At 37.9% G+C, this 21,195-nt stretch overlaps 1 long non-coding RNA gene across 3 annotated transcripts in view; it reads right to left on the bottom strand.

Moving 5' to 3' along the window:
* Window positions 1-20,402, bottom strand: part of LOC106961872 (uncharacterized) — a 28,567-nt gene extending 8,165 nt beyond the window's left edge. Inside the window, exons 1-5 of one of the 3 annotated variants that reach the window (XR_001427847.1) lie at window positions 20,270-20,399; window positions 18,997-19,137; window positions 17,675-17,779; window positions 14,840-14,980; window positions 11,101-12,874 (exon numbers count right to left, since the gene is read on the bottom strand). This is a non-coding gene — a long non-coding RNA (uncharacterized LOC106961872). Of the gene's footprint in view, window positions 1-11,100; window positions 12,875-14,839; window positions 14,981-17,674; window positions 17,780-18,996; window positions 19,138-20,269 lie in introns of those variants that run through there. The other 2 variants (XR_001427848.1, XR_001427846.1) reach the window with 2 other exon arrangements.
* Between the last annotated feature and the right edge of the window lie 793 nt (window positions 20,403-21,195).

The following is a 21,195-nucleotide window of genomic DNA, read 5'->3' as shown; positions in this document are numbered from 1 at the left end:
TGGATAACCAATATTTTTTCTCAGCTCATTCAGGAGAAATACAATATTTTCTTAACTCTCAAAAGAGATTTAGAGGAAAACGACAAACTCGGTTTCTTTTCTCTCAGTAAATGTTACCTGAAAAACACTGAGTTCAACCATTTCTCTCTTGTCCCAATGTGCAGAGCTTAATATTCTTCTAATGGTTTGCAGAATATACTACTGAAACATTCTGCTTTCTAGTCTTTCTAAAAAGTAAGCAACCCATCTACAGCGACTCTAAAATTCAGCTACACAAATAGTGACAAAAACCTAAATCAGAAGTCTCTAACTGAATAGTTTTGGTACTGATGTGTTTCTCAGCTTCTTGTACTGTACGAGTCATCCAGATCCCTCATGGAAAGTTGAAAGTATTTATTGATTATACCCATAAGATAAGCAAAAACCAACAGTGAGTCATTATTTTCACATGATTTCATATAGCCCTCATCTGTGGAGTTTCATTTATCGAGAGCTGAGGGAAGTGGAGACTGTTTAACTTCAACGATTGTTCCTAATTTAGTTTTTAATAATTTGTTTATTCTTATTTACGTTCTCTTTTTATTGTGTAAACGTTTTTAGAGCTTCATATGTTCCATTTCTCATAATTACTGTATCTGTTTTGCTTCATCCGGAGGTGGACAGAGTACCCAAAAATTGCAATCAAGTAACAGTAGTACTAGTTCAACATATTTACTCAAGTAAAAAGCAAAGTAAAAATACTCCCGACAGTAAATGTTTTCCAGGAAGTTACTCAAATAAATCCAACTAGTTCCTACCCGACCCTGCTCACATCATCATCATCAATCTAGTCTTTCAAACCAACCTCACTTTTATTCATGACACGTTTCAGTTGTTCACGTTCTGTTTGTGCTATTAGTTTATTTCCACGTCGTCTTTATTCAATTTCGTTTTCTTCTTTTGTTACTTCAGCTTTGAAAGCACTGAGTGCCGCCCTTGGTGAGTAAGGCAACTGCTCTAAAATTAGAAACCGATTTACTGATTGATATACAAATTCACCGTCACCCATAAAGCACCTCTTCGATCACGTCATGAGTGGACATCTTAGAGTGGTAAACATTTCACCTCGGCCACGATGCCATTTTATCCATTGAAAGCTTTGCTCAGAAAGGCCTCAAGTGCATGGGGATAGAGTTCGACGATCCCATCGTTAGCAGATCAGTGTATGACTGTGACAAAGCAAAGCAAATATATGCAGAAGGTGAGTGCTGAAGAGCAATGATTGGTTGAGAACAGGAAAGAAAAGGAAAAAAAAGTGTCATACTTGGGAAATGAAGGGAAGCAGAGGCTTCCCCTGTCACCATCTGTAGTCTTGTGAAGAGCATAAATCCTCCTATCTGTGTCATGCATACAGTACTGCTGTTGCCGCTGCATCGGAGATCATCTGTGCTCACCCACACAGACACAGACACAGACACACACACACACACACACACACACACACAGACGGATGCAACACACTTAATGTCTTCCACCCCTCTTAGCCCCATCTGTCTGTGTCTGTTCTTCCCTCTGATGCCCAAATAAACACTGTTTTCACTTTGGCAGATGCAAACAAACATGGTAACACACACCGGCAACTAAGAGCAGGGGCACAAGCACCAATATACACACAATTTATTTTTTCTATCCCCCCCCCCCAAACTCGTCTCATCCATTTTTTTATATCTTTTGATCTTTCCAGCATCACGATACATATCTCTCCTGTATTGCCACAACTACTTCTCTCATCTTCCTGTCCTGCAATGCATATTTTTTTTATTAGTTTAGAAGTGCCAAGCATGGTGTAAATGCTCCTTTCACGTTGTTGTTTTCTGATTTATTTATTTTTTTACTAAAGACCTGTTTATGTCTGCTGTTTGTTTTGACTCCTCCATTTACTTATGCATTTATGTCATTACTATAATCATTATCATCCCTCTATCTTTACGCTCTACCTCTCAAAACCTCTCTCCAAACTCTTTTCTTTAATTTTTTAGCAACCTGCCTCTCCCTCCCTACTTCGCCTTTAAATTGTACTCTCCGTTTTTCTTTTTTTTTTCTTCTCATCATTTTCGTTGTATTTAGATTCTCTGAATCTCTTCCTTTCGCTCCCCTTTTCCTCTGCTCTCCCTTTGGAACGGCAGATCAGAGAGATTTACATTCAGTACCACGGACAGATCCTCTCCCCCCCTCCTGACTGGAAAAATAAAGAGTTGCAGTGCCACCTGTTGGCTGACATCAGAAGAACGTCGCTCAGAGGATGCCTGTGCTGGATGAATTATTGTTTTGCTCATAAAACCGGACAGATAACGACCACATGCTCATACATATGTGAACAAGGCTCGTCTACGAGACCGGAGGACCCATCTTAAGCGGGGCTGCACAAAAAGTAGGGTTTTAAAAGAGCAAACCCTTGACTCTGAAAACTACATAAAAGGAGATTCAGCTGGGAGATCTATGTGAGAGGTTAAGCTAGCAGGCTTTAAGGTAATGGCAACCATATATTACCCCTGTAGTTTCATCCCGCTATGTGTCGGGGCTCATAGATGCAGTGCAACTCCGAGGCGCTTGAGCCCAGAATGGGAATCTCAAGTCTCATTCCCGTTCATAGCAGCCAAGGGGGGAAACAATAGCATCTGTTGTCCTTGGAGACAGGGAATTTAATCACAAGCACAGCCAAGGTAAGATATGAATGTAAAGTAGTGTGGTGATGGGTTTTCTCTGTGTGTGTCGGTGTGGATATGTGTGTGAGACAATGAGTCTATTTAAAGGAATAGACATGTTGTTTTGGTAGTGAAAGTAATAAAATGTCAACAAAGGAGGTGGATGACACTGGATGCGAGTAAGGAAATATGGGAGAAATGGAAATACATAATGCATGTGTGTGTGTGTGTGTGTGTGTGTGTCCAGATGTCCACAGATGTGACTCTCATCAAGCAGAGCGCACTGAAAACATTTTCTATTTGTCTCAACAAACGAGCTCAGTGGTACTGATCCACTGTAGGGACCATCAGTGATCCATATCAGTGCTCAAACTGGGCAGCACCGGTGTGTGTCTTTCTCTCAGCGTTCCATCCTATTGGGAAGGCAGCCTTGTGTACGCACATGGCGTGCACGCATGACTGAATTATTTTTTTGTGTCCACAGAAGATTCTAGAGAAGAAAGAAGTGGTGGAAGATCAGGCGAAGTGGAGATAAAAACATAACAGTAACAATGGAAATGAGGGGAATGACACAGGCAAGAAAAAAAGTTTAGTTTTTTTTTTTTTATTCCTTCTCCCTCTCTTTGCCTACATCACTTTTTTTTTTTTTTATCCACCCACACAGGAGTAAGTACAATGATCACAGAAAAGCAGATCTAAAACCTCAGCTAGTCAGAAAACAGTGACCAGATATAGAAGCATAAGATAAAATCAAAGACAGTTCTGGGTAAGCGCTGTTCAGTTTTCTTTTCTTCCATACTGTAGGTGAGCACTTTTTAATGAGAGCATGTTAACAACTAAATGACACAGAAACTGCAAGAACAAAACCCCACAGGCAGTGTCTTTCAAAATGAGCCACAAAGAGCAGTGGAAACAGTATTTGTTCTTCCGACTTTCATGTTAAATGTTTCAGATAATCCAACAAACTGCAATAGCAATAATCACCCGAGTAAGTGCAAAATGCTGATTTCATTAAAAGGGATGAAAGTCATCCAAAGCGACTTGGACGACTTTCAAGTTGCTTTGAAAGTCAAATTGAAAGTCGACTTTCAAGTTGACTTGAAAAGTCTTGAAAAAAGACAATTTCTACTCTATACCTGATAACTGATTTTGCCCACCTTGGCATCAACAACTACCATCACAAATTTTTGATAACTGGCGATTAGACTTTTTACATCACAGTGGACAAATTATCCTTTTTTCGTGTTGCTCCAAAAATGTTTTTGTTTTTTTTTTTGTTTTTTTTTTGGCATCGTTGAAGAGTTTTGGAGCATGAATGTCCTGTTTAAGACCATGTCATGGCATCTCAATCCAAATGGAGTCAAACTTTGATATTTAGCATGTTTTTCTGGAAGCTATTTATTGGTAGATATGCTGATGGTCTTTGGCTTTTTGTCCTGCTGTGTAAAGCTTGAGCTCAATCACACAGTCAGAATGTTGTTTATCTATACATCAGATGATCGTTATTTTGGGGGATTTTATGGGTAAATAAGATATGACATTTTGGCAAGTCATTGTGGTCCTCAAGCAGCAGAATCTGGATAATAGTGCATTTAAATTTTTTTGGCAAATGTGAAATCTTTCATAGGTTTTCTGTCTCCCTTATACGTCTTGTGGAAAAATGTTAAAGGGACTCCTTTGGCTTTCTTTTAGCTAATCTTCCAACTGAGGTATGGATTTCTGCAGTTCTCCTGAGCTACCATGCATGCATTTCTGGTTAATTGCTCTCCTTGCCAAGCCTGTCAGTTTAAGTGGACAGTCATGTTTCAATGGGTTTGCCGTGATGCAATACTATTTCCACTTTTGCATGTCCAAAGATTAGGTTGTTGTTTCAACCTAACCCTGCCTTAAACGTTTCCAAAGTGCTCTGACCTCTCTCGTGTTTTCTTTTTTTTCTGCTGCTGTTGTTTTTTGGGGGGCTTCATGAAGCTGTTTGTTCACTCACATTGCATTCATACTGAGAGTAAATTACAGGGGACCCCAGTTATTATTTCAGAGGGACAGATAGGTGGGGGGGGGGGGTTGCCAGTTGTTTGTGCTAAGTTTTATTTAGTGGTATCAAAGTAAAGATAGTTGGATATATATGCATGATATTTTCAAGGCATTTTTATGTCCAAAATGTTGAAAACCATATATCCTTTTTCTGCTGCTTCACAATTTCTGTTGTCCTACCAAAGAAACACAAACTGCAGCCAACGGGACAACTGAGTAATAATGGACAAAAACACAGGGACTTTTATCATTTCTAATTGTGCAGCTAACCTCCATGTGCCACCTTGTGATGTCCACAAGGAAAAGTAAATGTACCATATTTTCTGGACTATAGAGAGCACCACACTATAAACCGCACCCACAAAGTTTAAAAAAAAAAAGAAAAAACTGGAAACCTACATATATAAGCCGCATCGAGCTATAAGCCGCTGGTATCTCTGCCTCTCTCGGTTCTCCACAAGGACCCAGCAGAGAGCTGCGTCCTTAAAAAATCTGCTATTAAGTACGCCAGCGCCGAATCATGGGTGGTCGATCTGTATTGCCAGATCGATAGCCTTCAACTGAAAAGCTGCATCATATCAACTTCTTCATGTTTCCTTGATGAGGGGGTATGAATGAAAATTAGCACTTTCTTCTTTGATTTCCAATTTTGACTTCCACTGATTCCCTTCCTGCTAAAGAGTCCCCTGGTGGTTAAAGAAAAATCCACAGAAAAGCCGCTCCGGGCTATAAGCCGCATGGTTCAAAACGTGGGAAAAATTTAACAGTTCATAGTCCGAAAAATACGGTACTAAAGGGGTTTAAGTACTAACAAGATTTAGCTAGCTTTAGGACTGCTCAGACTAGTATCAAAACAACATTGTTGAACATTTTACATCTCCCCTCCTGTCTATGCACAAATTAGACTTTTTTTGGTGGCCACAGCAGGAAATTAGTAGAGGCTGAAAACTTCAAAGAAGGAAATTACTAACCACATTTTAGATGTTGTACCAATTACAATGATTAGGACAACAACTAGGGTTTGTGAGGAGATAGCAATGTTGTAAATCAATAGCCCCAATGACAGAAGTGATGAGCTGTCTCACCACATCTTTTGCTGAGACATGCATTGAGACAACTACAGATGTGAGATACAGTAAAGACCCTTTGATAGAATCGTGCTTCTTTGCACTGGATATGCAAAGAATCTGATGGTTATGTTCCCAAAAGCAGTGAAAGCAAAAAAAAAAACAGGACATCAAATCTATGCAAAAGGCAGTCTTGTAAAACGTGTATTTGCTTCTCTCTTGAACATAATATCTGTTCCTCTGCCCATTAAAAAGTGACTAGAAGGGCCCTTTGAAGTAATATTTGTTATATAGATTTTCAGTATAGCAGTGTATAAAACTTAAAAGTCCCGCTGGGTTCTCCTCTGTTTTGTGAAATTGTCAAGCTGACTCTTGGTGGTTTGAGGTGGTGTCTCTGCCAGCCTCTTCAACATGACAACAAATTCACATGTGGGACTGTGCATCAGCAGGGCTCTGACAGAAGCTTGTTTTTTTATGACAGTGGTGTTGCATCACAAAACTTTAGGGGGAAGCCTAAGAACAAAATAAAGAAATAGAAATTGTGGCATTGCCTTAAATGCAATTCAGTCTCTGCTACCCACAAAATGTCAGAAAAGTGATTTTTGTTTTTTTTTGTTGTAGCTGGCATGAATACCTCGGGTGATGACTGAGGCAGAATCTGAATAGGCAGGTGGCAAAATGAGCAGCACTGACTCAAAGGCATACTACAAACATAAACTGCTGACTTCTTACTTTTAAATGTTTTTAAGAAGACTTCTACATTTTTAATTTCTTTATGGGAACAGAAAAATGTTATTTTATCAGTTTTACTTTGGTTTGCATTGCAAACTGGTTGTATTAACAAAACGATTAGGTAATAGAACAAAAACTACTTTACATTTAGAAAAAGACCACATTTAAATTACAATATGATAATAAAAAAGGAACATTTACAATTGTTGAAGTGTGTTTTCGAGGAGTCTAAATGACTGCTGTTGTCAAGCTAGAGCAGGGGTGGCCAAGTCCAGTCCTCGAGAGCCACCATCCTGCAAGTTTTAGAAGTATCCTTACTCCAACAGACCGGGATCAGCTCTACAGAGGCCTGATAACGAGCCAGTCATTTGATTCAGGTGTGTTGAAGCAGGGATGCATCTGAAACTTGCAGGATGGTGGCTCTCGAGGACTGGACTTGGCCACCCCTGAGCTAGAGGGTAGTTTCATTACCAGTATATATATATATATATATTTTTTTTTTTCCATGTCCAAGTCACGTCTCAAACCTTGAATGGCTGAAATCAATATGTCTGCTAAGCTAAAGTGAGAATAAGTTAAATCTAGAGCTACTTAAATGTGATACTAGCATAACAGAAGTAAGATGTTAGAGCCAAGTGAGTTTGAGCCGCTTCTTAATGGTCATTATTATGAAACTCATTACATACATTTGCATTATACATTTATATACATCAGTCTATAGTTATCCATATTGAGAACAGTGTTTGATTAGTATCATTTTGTCCGTTTGTCTCATGTGAGACATGGTGGGTAAATCAGAACGCAGAGCAAACTTGGCACAAATAATTTTCTGATAGAATCCGAGTTTAAAATTTTTGCTCTACGTGTTTTGTCTGACTACTGATCCTGACCTCACAGCAAACACCAAACTTCGCCTTTCGAGGCTGCAAACTGACATATTTTCTACTCAAAGGGAATCCAATTCACACATCAAGGCATCCTGACAGCAGGTGGTGTATCTGAAGTAATACCATGTGTTTACATGCCCTCAGCTGTCTGTACACATAAAGGTACGCAAGTGTTAACAAACTTTAATGAAGTGAGATTTCAAGTTTTTTTTTTTTTTTCACATAAAACACCTCAAGCTATTTGGAACAGGTGCATACACAAAAGGACGAAGAAGAAGAATTTATGTTGAGAATTTAGTGTAATTTTAGTCGTGGGTTATTATGGTTTATTAGCGGTGACAAACACTACGTTTGTTGTGGAATACCTATTATTGTTGTTAGCTGTTGTTACTGCTGTAATGTGATTGCCTAAATTTGAAACCCTCCTGCTGTTTCCCCCAGCTCTATCTGGCAGGTATTTTTCCTTCTTCTCCTTGTTCTTTTTCTGGATTTTGGTTAATTTCAGAGGTAGTCTCAGCTGCAACTGTTCTGTTCCAACTCCTGCTGGTTCTAATCTGCTCTATGCCAAAAACTGTTTTCCAGCTCCACTGCCACCAATAATGTAGACAAAGATGTGAGGTGGTCTGCTTCCTGACATTGACATCTCGACTCTGATTGCATCAATTGCAAATGTAAGCTCAAACAATGCCCAATTTAACCGGACAATCTCACTTTTGGTATTAATCTGTGGCTCAAAACCAACATGAATGTGGCTTTGAGATTTCAGCTGAGTAACAAACGTGCAAAATTAAGTTGATAATTTGCATTTGACGAACAAATGGGTCACAAGATTTACTGCTTTTCTGTGCCACGAAGCAAAAAAAAAATGTTTATAACACATTTGAGAAAATTAAGTCAAACAGTTTTAATAAAACGTTTTAGCACAAAAGTTTAAGCCTGGAATATTGGGTTAAGATCAGGAAAAACATGCAGCCCTCTCCTCATATAAAAAATCTAGATAGAAACTGAGTAATAAAAGTAAATAAAAACAAAAGCAAGACAGAACAGAGAACAAGTGAGCTTTACAAACACAAAAAAGGTGGACTAAGTGAGGAGCTGCCTGCTTAATCTGAAGCATTTAACAGACAAATCTGCATGGCGGAAAGCCCCTGGGAGGGCCCTCATGATGTAATTTGAACTTTATTTTGGCCTTGGCACAGAAAGCTGTGCTTTCAGCTGTGGTGAGCCCTTTTAGGGCCAGCTGCAGTAGACAATGGAGCTTGTGGAAGTCAGTTGTCTCAGTTGATAAACTTTGCCCTCAGTTATGCAGCATGTGTAAACAGATTTATTCACTGTACAAACAGCTGGTGGTATTTTTACTTTCTCTCCGATAGTCTTTACTCTGCTCTCGAAATGCAGTACATTTGGCTATGGTGTTTTGTTTTAGGTGGTGTTTGCTTACTTATCAATTACCTAATGTTTATATAATGGTTAGAACTGTACTAATCTACAGTGCCCTGAAAAATGTGATCTGCATTTGTTTTGAGGTCCCTTTACTCTGATACGTCTAAATGGAAACTGTTGACAACAACTGTCTTCAGACCTCACCTAATTATTAAATCCAGTCCAACTTTGCATAATTTTATTTCAGCCCAAATGCTGCAGTTTGGTAAAAGGCAAGAGGTTTATTAGAATGCGATTATAAAATCCGTGGAAATAACAGGTCAGAGGTAATGTTGTGGAGTTGGTTTAATCAGGCTTAGAGTATAAAACATCACCCTAAGCTTTGGACACTTCACAGAGCACCGTCCAATCTGTCATTCAAAAACGGAATGAGTATAGCGATATGCCAAGCATATACAGATGTGGCCCTCCACCTGAACGAACAGGAATAATTAGAACAGTAACAAGGAGGACCAAGATATACCGGAGGAATCTTAAGAGACTTGCATGTTTAAACAACAACTATTTGCACGTTTCACAAATGCAGCTTCTAAGAAAGAATGTCAAGAACGGGGTTTACATTTGCAAATAAGCCATGAAAGGATATTGCTCTTCTGCAAACATGTAGGAAATTTAAAAAAAAAAAAAAATTTTAAAACCCAAAATGTTTTCCTGAAATGCAAAATGCCATGTGTGGCACAAAACTTACGGTGCACACGGTGGTGAAAGCATCAAGCTGTTTGAGTGCTTTTGACAGCAGGGACAGTGAAGCTGGTGAAAAAAAAAAAGTAAAGACAAATGCGGCACTGAAGAGGACCTGAGATTCATGTTGGGGATTAGAAAAGACTTTGAGACTGTGATAAAGGTTCCACTTCCAGCAGAACAAGAATGAATAAATAGCCAGTAGTCCTTGATGGAACACTCATAAAAGTTGATTTTATATAATAACACCTCTTTAAATTTTACAATTATGCAATGATTTTTGTGGATCTGTCAGATAAAATTTGTGGTTGTAATGTGACAAACTTTGAAGGCGGACAGACTCTCTTCATGCTCTTTTTGCCTTTTACACAACTGCATTGTGTTTTAAAAGAAAGATTATTGAGGCAGATTTCTTGCGAATTGGACGGGAGCTTGATGCAACTTCTTTGCCTCTTTGCGCACTGCTTGGTACAGAAGCTCGACCCGTTGAGACACCCAGCAAATAGGTAGGAGAGATGAAAAAGCATCTGAAAATCCATTCACCCATATTAAAAATACAGCTTACACACACAGCTGTGCACAGACGGACACACTTTGAGGGCACAGCAATGCGTCTGTCACAGGGCACTGGTCACACTGCGGCTCCAACACACACTCGCACATATACAGAGCTTGACCACCCATGGCTGCCCCCTGATTACCACCACCTTCCACGGCCACCGTAACTCTTTCTCCCCATACCTCCTGCACACTCCAGTGCTTCACGCTTCTCTCTCAGCTTCCCCATATTCATCCCAACATGGTTCCCATCCTTCTCTGCCCCGTTTCCACGTGTTTTCCACCTCTTCTCGCTCCCCCGTTCGTTTTTTTTTTTTTTTCACACCATATTCTTTCCTCAATTTCCTCTCCTACACATTAACATATAAAATGCATCAACTGGTTTGTAGGCTTAAGTGCTTTGTGGCTTAATCAGTCAGCTGCATAGCCACTTACCTACTCATTCCCTCACTTGATTAGTCAGCTGCTCGCTCACTCATTCACCTGTTTACTTTCTCAATCTTATTCATTTAGGTCTTCATCCACTCTCATACCTCAAGAGTGGTGATAAATGTTTATACAGTGATGGAAGCCGGATATACACTCACAAGTTTCTCACGTAAACTCCTTTTTACTGGGGTAGCAACCAAACTAAAATTTCCAAGGATGAGTGCTGGGAAAACACGTCGTTCCTTTTCTTTATTATTTTTTTGCATGTCTGTCATAAAATGGAAAAGTTTAATTCTAGTGAAACGCTATTAAATTCCTGTAACTTAAAATGTGTCATTTCATTTCTATGCTTAATATATACGACTTTCACATGTCATGGTTTAAAATAAAACCTTTGTATATCAAAGAATGAATGAATGTGATTGTTATCCCACTTTGACAAACATTTTTAAATTACTTCATCACTGGTGATGCATAAAGGAGAACAACAATTACATAAAATAGGATTTTACCATCTTATAGATAGATTTTGTAGCTGCTGGTTGCTAAAAAAAACCAAAACACTAAACATAATACATACATAATTTAAGTGCCGGTGAAAAGTCTTTATTCCTCTTAAACTTTTCAGTATTCTGACATGTTGTAACCACAATCTTCAGTATAATTTATTGGGATGTTATGCAACAGACCAACTAACTTCTAATTGTGAAGTAAAGGAAACATGACACATTTTCAAATACATATCCATTCAGGCCTTATTAATCAATATCACCTTTGTCTTCAATATCGGCTGCAAGTAGTCTGGGTTGTCTAGATAATTGCTTGCTAAAATAACCTAAACTCAGGTTGTGAACATCAATTTTCCACCTTTCCACAATTTCTAAACTGAACTTAGGTCTATTCTTTTTCCGGGACATGCTAACAAATGAATATGCCTTGATAAAAAACCCCTGGTTGTAACTCTGGCTGTATAATTATGTAGTTTTCTTCCTGGAAAGTGATTATCTGCTGCACTCCAGTCATTTCGAGCCCCTGATTTTTTATTTTTTTCCATGGTTGTCTGTTTAGCTTTATCCATGTTCCCATCAACTCAAATCAGCTTCCCAGTCCCTGATAGAGAAAAAAACATCTCCAAAGTATTATACTGCCACTGCCATGTTACACAATGGATATGGTGTGCTTCAATGAGGTGCAGAGTTAGTTTTAATCCAAACTTTGTTTTTTGCATGCAGACCAAAATGTTCAGTTTTTGAGTCCATTTTCCAAGAACATCAATATCAATTTGTTTGCCACGCTGTGTTCTACGTCAAACTGCAAAATTACTTGAAGATTTATCACACAAACGTTTGACAAAAGTGCGAAAATATAAGGTGAATGTATAGAGTACAATAAATGAAGAGTAATAAGTCTGTGTCTTGGCAGGTTTAAGAATATGTTTGATGGTTAGAAAACCATAAAACTGAATTGTTGATTTCTACAATGCAGACTTTTAAAAAAAATAAGAACAAAAACAAACATGAATCAAATTTCCCTGTCTAGAAAGGAAGAGTAAGAGCTGGGTAAGACATCATTAGCTCATTATGTTCAGGAATTAGGTGGGCTAAATGACTGTGGATGCAAATATGCTACAAAGATGCAAAGATAAATCAAGAGTTTATATATGTCAGAGACAAGAATGAGAGGAGCGAGTGGGTTACTTCTAGACAAAACTCAATGTTTTGTACATTCCTCCTTCAAATTCTGCCCAATGGATATTTTCACTTCAGACTAAACCAAGCAAACGCCCCTATTTTTCATTTAATAAGGCATCAAGTTTGTGGAATGTTCAGATGTCTAAATAAATGCTCTAAAGCCCTTGTTTTCTGTGCACAGTCTATGCCAGCTTTCAAGAGCCAAGAGGTGGGTCTCAGGTTACCACTCTATCAGAGGCTCAATTGCAAAACAGAGATAGCTATGCATGCTTATGCTGACAAACCCAATTGACCCTAGATGTATGTTTTTGAACTATCAGAGAAAAGTGGACTGCCTGGAGGAGGCACAAAATCTACACAGAAAAGTCAGAGTTTCAAACTGAAGGTCTTGATTGCTAAGCTAAGCATCACCTCACAGTGCAACTCAGATTCAATCAAACACAAACAAGGACTTTCATTGAAATTGAAATGTTCTTACCCCAGGCACAGGCGTAAGACTTGTGGCAAAGGCTCTACACGTTTATGACCAACAGAAAAAGAAAAAGGTTCTTCCTAGATTCTAAGAAAACGTGTGTTTCTTCTTTTCTAGGGTGAGTTGCTCCAAATTTCAACGTTCATGATTCAGGCACTGCGTTGCAACCATGTGGTGCCTGATGTTTGATGATATCTGCCTGGAAGAAAAAGTCCAAACAAGGTTGAATTTTAATTGCAGTTCACAAAATTCTTAGGATTAATAAAACAACACAATTATAGATTGATTAAAAGGTGGAATTCTGACTCACAACCAGCTATTAAGCTGAACTTTGAGTCAAATTTGAATCTTACATTTCCCTCATTTATTTTTTACATGCTGAGCACCATATGTTTGTCTTCATTACATCATCCTGCACTTTTATCTCAAAATGTCCTCTGCAGCATATAATGTAGCAAAGCAAATTACCCTGAAAAATCTACCAGGTAGATCAAACTAATCGAGTTATCTTCATAAATCTAAACAAAAGACTACAGCTTTAATCAACTACTCTAGAAAAAGAGCTACAAAATCTTCATAGTGTAATATACTTAAGTGCAATGCTAGTATATTACATGCGCTCACCAAAATGAATGAAAAACGCTCAAGAAACTAATGCAACTAGTCCTATTGTTAAACAAGCTACCACTACTTCCTGATAAAGTAGTTAAGTCCTCCGTTATCCTAGCGTACTCATGTACAAATCTCCAGCTTCACAATGAAACCAACAGCATAGTACACGGCCATAGGAAGAATCATACACCTCTGCATGAAGTCAGGGAGACATATGAACGAAATTTTTCTTAGACATTCACCATTAATAAGATTAACTATAAGCTGTGACAACAACAAGATTTCTTCGGATATTATTTATATATTAAAAATACTCTAATCATCACATCATAATTACTACACATACACAAATAGAAAATACAATTTAATCTGCATGCCCCACTTTAACTTTAGAGAGCTTTACTTGAGTTATTTTCATTAGTGTTTAGCTTTTAATGTGACTCAACTAGAAGTCATCAGGGCCAATTAAAGCAAATGTCATAACAACATCTATGAGACACATGGATAACTTTTATTTTCTAATTTAATCTAAGAGCAACATTTTAAGCTATCTCCTGGTGACTAGTGCCGGCCACAGAATGAATAGTGGGGAGGGGTATCTAATTGATTCGTCTGCTTTTGTTTAGACAAAACTGAGGGAAGTGAAATTTTTAACTTTTGTATTTGAGATAAAAGGCATGGGAGGAGAGGTGGAAGATTCTTGTCGGTCAAAATTACAAAAACGTGAGCCACTGGAAATATAGGCTCTTAATCCAGAAATGCTGCCTTGGGCCATACACTTAAAGAAAAAGGTATTTCAGAAGAGGACATTTTTGGTTCTTAGGAAAAAGGACGGGTGCTCTACCATCTCCTAGTGTCCATCTGTCCATGGCCTTGGCTGTGATTAGTTAAACTGACTTCGTGGGAAAGTTAATGGGGAAAAAGAAAACAGGGTCACTGAACATTTTACCAAATGCCAGCTGAATTTATCACACACATTTTACAACTTCCTCGCGCAACTTTTGATTTCAAGGAAGCAGTAGCACACTGTCAAAGTTGTCCAGCACATATTTCCTGCAGGTACTTACAGTAATTGGACATAGAGAGCCAGAGCTGTGATTTATTGAGTCCATGAGGATGTGTGTTGTAGTGTGTTTCCACTGTGAGCCAAACACTGGAGTGTGGGTGTGTGCATGGTGTGTCTATCGATACATGAACAGAGTCAGAGGCAGTGTCACACTGCGATATGAAGGGTTTTGCCACCTTCACCTCATCCTCAGGGTGTGTGCGTGCCTGTGTGTGTGTGCAAGCATGCATCTGCACTGTTTCTGAATGCATGTGTGTTATTTTATTTGGACTTCTTGGCTCTGAACACAACCTTTAATTGCCTGGGAGGATTCTGGCTGAATTTAAAATTTAAAGCCTCCCACTAATGTGCTGTCAGTCAGTATGTTCACGAACACTTATACTTACACTCGTACTTTTCTTTTTACCAAAAAAGAAAACAAAAAAACATGACATATAAACAATCTGAAAATTAAAACTTCAACTTCAGAGCACTTGTCTGATTTACCATGTCTTTAATCCCCATGCAAGTTACACAATCCTCCTCTTCGTTGATCTGTTGCACAGCACTCCTCGTCTATCGAAGTGTTGTGATGTTCAGGCTGTTGTTTAATAATTTGTGATCCCGCTTGTGTGTTCGCTGAACTCCCTGGAGTGGAGGCAGGGCAAAAACAAGGAGGTAAAAGTCAAGAGAAGCATCATGGTGACTGACAGAAAAAAAAAGAAGCAAAAAAAAAAAAAAGGGACAAGTTGGATGTTGAGTCACTGACAGACATGCTGGTGTATGAAATGAATGATATAAACAATCGTTACAGGCAAAACTGTGAGTACGTTATTGACAAGAAAGGCAGACTAAAAACATAAACATTTAATGGTGAATAACATACATTGAATATGCTCTGGTTTGACGGGGGCTCTATAAATGAACAAAATTGTGTATGTGCATCAACAAGTTAAGCTGAATAAAAAAGAAACCCTGCTAAATTTAAGACTTAACCAATCAAAATAAATATTGGTACATATACACAAGTAGTCAGTCACACATACAACAAATCTTTCATTTGTTAAAAATGTTATTTTAAATAATCTTCTACTCAGGATTTGTCACTCCCAGCCTCAATGTGTCTGATCAAATTCAGCAAACTCTAGTAAGTATTATCACTTTGACATTAAATTATGAAGAGCTGCATTTATATAACGGAGTGCTAAAATAGGTTCTGACCAAATATAGGACTCAGCTCACTGAATTTAGTAAACAAATCAAATTACAACCCAAAAATAGTAAAACTGTGTGTTTGGTAGAAAAGAAGGCATCTATTGTTTCAGACATTGTCTTATCTTCTACTAATAAATAAATCAGTTGTCACTTGTGCAAAACTTGTATAGCATCCAACTATTCTTGGAATCACATGGCAATCTTTTGTTTCTATATTTTTTTTCCAGATAGGGGCATTGCGATGGCTACTCCAGACTGACTTTTACTGTCAGCTACATAGAAATTAATTTGGAAGAATTCTTAGGCTCAAGTTGATCATCTACCTATCTTTTCCTTTCCCACCGTTTTACTACCGAATAGCTTCCCACTGTGCTGGAGAAGTCTGCAGGTGAGTCTAATTTTCCACCAACTATGCCGCTGATTTATGGCAATCTGTTGCCGAATCGTTTAAGTTTTACAGTTAGCTCACATTTATGATCTTTATCGGCTTCATTCAAAGAACATTTTTTATAGGAGGATTTGACTCTGGTATTTGTAATGCTCAAAACAAACATTACCCTTAATTATCCAGGTGTGTGTTCACTGTTATTTTAAACTGAGCTAAACATCTACACTTGTGTTTTTCTTTACCTAAGCAACTTTGTGTTGCAAATTTGCAACCGCTTCATTTGTTCAATCGGCCCAAGAACATTTTAACAGAAGTAGGGAAAGGGCACTGAAGCTTCAATCCTCGAAGCATCAGACAACCACTCTATCATGGAGCTGCAGCCATCCCATGGTAACATATTGGGGGTAACACCATCTGTTAATAAGAATTGCAAAGCTTCCGGCATCATTTTGGCAAGGTGTCTGCAGCCAAAAAGTTTAAATATTGGAAAGAACAGCACTGTCCATGATACGCTCCGGCAAACAAGTCTCATTAGAACCCTTTTTTAAACATTTCCTGTAGTCCCATTATAATATTGTCCATGCTCCAAAATCTTCCACTTTGTCTGCCAATGACCTCACGTTCCCTAAAGCAATCAGGGAAAAAGTAGTTCGGTTTTCTACTAGTTGATCTTAGCTCAGCTTCTGTTCTCCATTGACCACATCCCTATAACCTGTCAGGGACCTGGGGTCATATTTCTGATGTTTGCTGGGCTTTGAAATCTGTTGTTAGAATGGCTATTCAAAATCAATAAATATTTCATTTAAAGTTGTAGAAATATCAACAAAATCCCTCCAAAAGACAGCTACGAAACCAGGATGTAAAAAAATCTCAAAGTCTCCAAAGCAATTCGACATTCAGAAAGATACAAAAATACAAAGAAAAACACATTATGGATGCCCACTACACTTGGTTCCATCATGGTGGGTTTTTTGTTGTTTTAAGACTTTATTTCTACAGCTAAACTTTATTTCCCAATCGGTTTGACAGTTTTACTCAGCATTACTTTTACCAACAAATTTTCTCTCATACACCATTAGCTCAACACTCAGGTGCAGCTCTCTATCATTAACCCAAGAACAAATTGTAATTACCGCCTAAATGTTCATCTATAGCTTTAGTAGTTGCATATTAGAGTGGATAAGCTTTTTTTTTTTTAGGCAACAGCAGAACAAGACTTTGTCGATGGAACTGTGGAGGGAGGAGTGACGAGGTGAGAGGATATAATTGAAGAGTACTGAGCTTTTGAAAAATAAATGATGACAGCGGGTATTCAGGCTGGTGTGTCAAAATATGTCAATCTAAAGTTTTCATTTGTCATTTATCTATTTCAGCATGAGCATAAACGACTTCATGTTTTTTTGTTTTTTTTTGTAATTGGAAGCATTATATCTATTAAGAAATTATGGAAAGATGATAAATATGATCTAAAATTAAGAAATTGTAATATAGAATACGGAAGTAAAAATGAATACATAAATGTATCTGTCCTTGAGCTGAATCCAGCTTCAGACAGGTCCTTATTCAAACAATGGTTAGCTTAATATCAAACATCATTAACATCTTGGAGCACAAGCATGGGTTAAATTCATACAAAACTTATATAAATTGATTTTGACATTTATTACATTTCTTATTAACAGAGGTTTAAGCAGGCTTGGAAATAGTAAACCAGCATAAACTTTCAGTATCGGACTTACCAAGCCTTATGACTGTAGTAATCCCTCTCACTGAGTTTTATGAGGTGGCAGCGGACAGAAAAACTTGTCACAGCAAGAAACCTCCAGCAGAACCCATCTCCATTCCTCATGCATGTGAAAATGATATGTGCTTTACTCCATATGTAAGCACAGTTTTATACATCTGGATTTGTTTTTCCAAGTATTGTTGACTGCAACATATGGCAGATTTTAGTAACAAACTAACACAAGTACAGAAGACCTGAGGAGATTTAAAATAAAAACCTGTTGACCATGAACAGAAAATGGAATGTGGTTCCTTATTGTGTTTTCAGCAGGATAATGATCCAAACATGCAGATAAATAAATGCAGAGATGCTTCGCCAGACACAAATTATCCATCTGCTATTCTTACCTCAATCACCACACTTAAGTCGAATGGAAAACAGAAATAGTAAAGGAGAGAAGCCAGTGCTGGGTGATCTAAAGGCATATGCATGCTCCAGTCTTGAGAAATATTATATTAAATAACAAGACTAAGGGCTGTCATATTCTCAAAAAAGGAAGCTGTGCAAATAACAACAGGAATGGCACCTAGAGTAACTATTTTTGTAAACTCTTAAATTCTCTCCTCACTTAAAAAATGTAATCAAATTAACAGTTGAATATTTCTAAATTTTCCATTGTGAGCACATGAATCTGTAAAAAAAATAAATACATTTCCAGTAAGCCTTTTCACACATCTTAAGTGTGGAGTGTGTGTAGTAAGAACACACACTCCACACTTTTTATGATAAAACTAATGCGGTAATAGTTTTACTAATTTTACATTGTAAAACAATATCTTTAAAAAAGCCTGGACTAGAGGCCTGTGGCGCTCATCTGTTCAGAATAGCTGGAATGGCCACCTTCATATTTTCCAAAAACATGAAGGTCCACATTTAAGTCTTGACTTTTATTCAATAAAACTCTAAATAATTGAAGAATTTTGTATTCATTTGATTTTGCTACTTGCAGCGAGGTTTCACAGTGAAAATGTTAATGATATTTTACTGGCAAATGAAAAATCATGTAGCTCATGGAAAATGGAAGCAACAACAGCGATGATTACCAGACAACAAAATGGGCTTAGCACTAATTTCTGTGGTTTACTATATTTAACATGTCAGTGTGACAAAGCATAATAGCCCAAGGCATAATGCGACCCGAACATATCAGCTAAATACCGATCCAAAGCTGTACCACAATTGCTAATGGAATGGATTAGATTGTCAACAAGAATATCACGGTCAGAAGCTTGAATGCAGCTTTTAGGTCAAGCAGCACTAATGTAGTGCACTCACCAGCTCTGGCATGTATCAAGAGGTCATTAGTGACCCTTAGACGCAGATGTGCTGCTGACGAAAGCTGTGCAAGTGGTTGTTTGGTCTGATTGTAAAAGCTGTGAGCTGTCAACTGTCCAAAAGAATGACTGAGATCTCAGGCTGTGGAGCAGACAAAAAAGTCATTTATGCAGAACATTACCAGCAGGGTCTGACATGTTCTAACAAAGGCTGTGCTCTTGCAAATGTGCTGTTACCAACCATTATCCTACATGAAGGCGGCAAGAAACAGATTAAATAAATGCAAAAAACAAAAATCATATATTGAGCAATCTCTATTAAAATGTTTCTATCGTCTGAGGTTTTCTCAATCTGTGCACACATCACTGGAATTCTGCACCAGATGTAAACTCCACAAAGCTTAAAAACCATGATCTAAAAAAAATAAATAAATAAAAAAAAAACATTTGCAATTTGTTCATATACTAATGAAAATTCTATTTTACAGAAAGTATGAACATTGCATGTGTTACCCAGCAACTTTGGATGGACTGAGGGTAATGTGGTAATTTTGTTCTCTCAACGTGTGATGCTGTGATATAGAAGAGATGAGACACACACATTGAGCATCCATTAGCATCTAGCATCTAATGAATTAAATATACAATACTTTTAGGTATCACCAAGTGACTGTAATAGCTAGCCATCAGATTCAGTACATCAAAAATGAACGAGAATTTGTTTGACATGCTCCAATTACAATTATGAATATACAAATAAAACATACTTAAATATGTAAACATTTTAGCTTTCAATTGTGTCCATTGCTTCAACAGAATAATATTGTATCTCTTACACAAACTGTACTCCATCTACAAAACTCAAAAAGGTGTAATGTTCTTTTAATGTTGTGTCTCTTCACTAAGCTTCACACAAGTACAGCCATTACTCACTGAATGCAAGAATATGGTTTCTCTGGTTTTTGAAATAAAATAAAGAAATGTCCAATTTATAAATAAAGACATCAAAACAATGTCTTATGTGTGAGAATCGTTCCGAAAAGTGCAAAATACAATAAGTTCAAGGTGAATTCCGTAGTCCTTCAGCCGTTCCTCAGCCAGCTCAACACAGTACGCTAGCATTAGCATTAATTAGTCTCCAGAAATGTGCCCCGTTTTCTACACAATACTAATCACAAACTGCAAAACGTCACTCACTGGTGACAATCGATTCAATAGCCTCTTAACTCTAAAAAGTAACCGATAAATATGCATCAAAGCACATTTTTACTGACCTGTATTATAGAAAGGCTGAGATGCTCATGTTGAGCTTCCATTAGCATCTAACGCGAAGGTTTATTCTTCTTCTGTGTCCCCAACCTTCTCTTTGCCATCAATGCGACAAGTGCCCCCTAGCGGTTGTATGTGAACCGCACTGAATAACTGAAATAACACTAAATAACTTATTACAACAATAAGTTAAGGATAGAAAAAGAAAAAAGAATGTTGGGGTGGCTATTTTTATACTTTGTCTATTCATTATTTAAAACAACTTGTTTTCACCTGTCTATGCATGACACCAATAGAAAGGGCATCATAATTGAGAGGTATTGTGCTATGGTCATGTTATGGCCTACAAAAGCATCAGGAAGATTGCTGACCCGAGAGTTGTCCAGTAGAAACCCACTGATACCATCCAAAAGGTCAGTATGGTACACAAGGCCTCTAGTAGCTGACTTGTCACAGTGGTATGTTCATGCACATTGTTAGAAGACTGAAGAAAAAAAGGTGTTGTAGAAAAGCAGTGCACAGGCAACAGGGAAATTGCAGCTTTGAGAGCATTGTAAGGCAAATTTGGGGTAGATTGATAAGGCATGGCTGTGAAAGGGGCTACTGGACTTTCACAAAACATTTCAAAACATTGTAAAGTTATCTTCTCTCCCGTTTCTGCGTGAAAGAACTGACACAGTGAAGGGGGGTTGAGGTCAGCCCTCCTCTGTTACACCTCTGATGTGCTGAGTGACTTTCTAAAACAACATTGCTAACATGTGAGACCTGTCAGCTGCAAAGTTTAAAGGCTTAAACAAGGATTATAAATAATTTCTGCTAACACAAGTGAGGGATGGACAAATTAATATCAATTTGAAGCATTGCTCATCCAATAGCAGGATCACTGAGTTTGTTTGCCATTATTTTTTAATAAGAAAGGCAATGGGAGACT

This window comes from Poecilia latipinna, unplaced genomic scaffold (genome assembly GCF_001443285.1).
Source record: "Poecilia latipinna isolate Pla-1442-1.1 unplaced genomic scaffold, P_latipinna-1.0 Scaffold1345, whole genome shotgun sequence".
NCBI lineage: Eukaryota > Metazoa > Chordata > Actinopteri > Cyprinodontiformes > Poeciliidae > Poecilia > Poecilia latipinna.
Note: the sequence above shows the minus strand (reverse complement) of the source record. Positions and strands in the feature narration are given on the sequence as shown.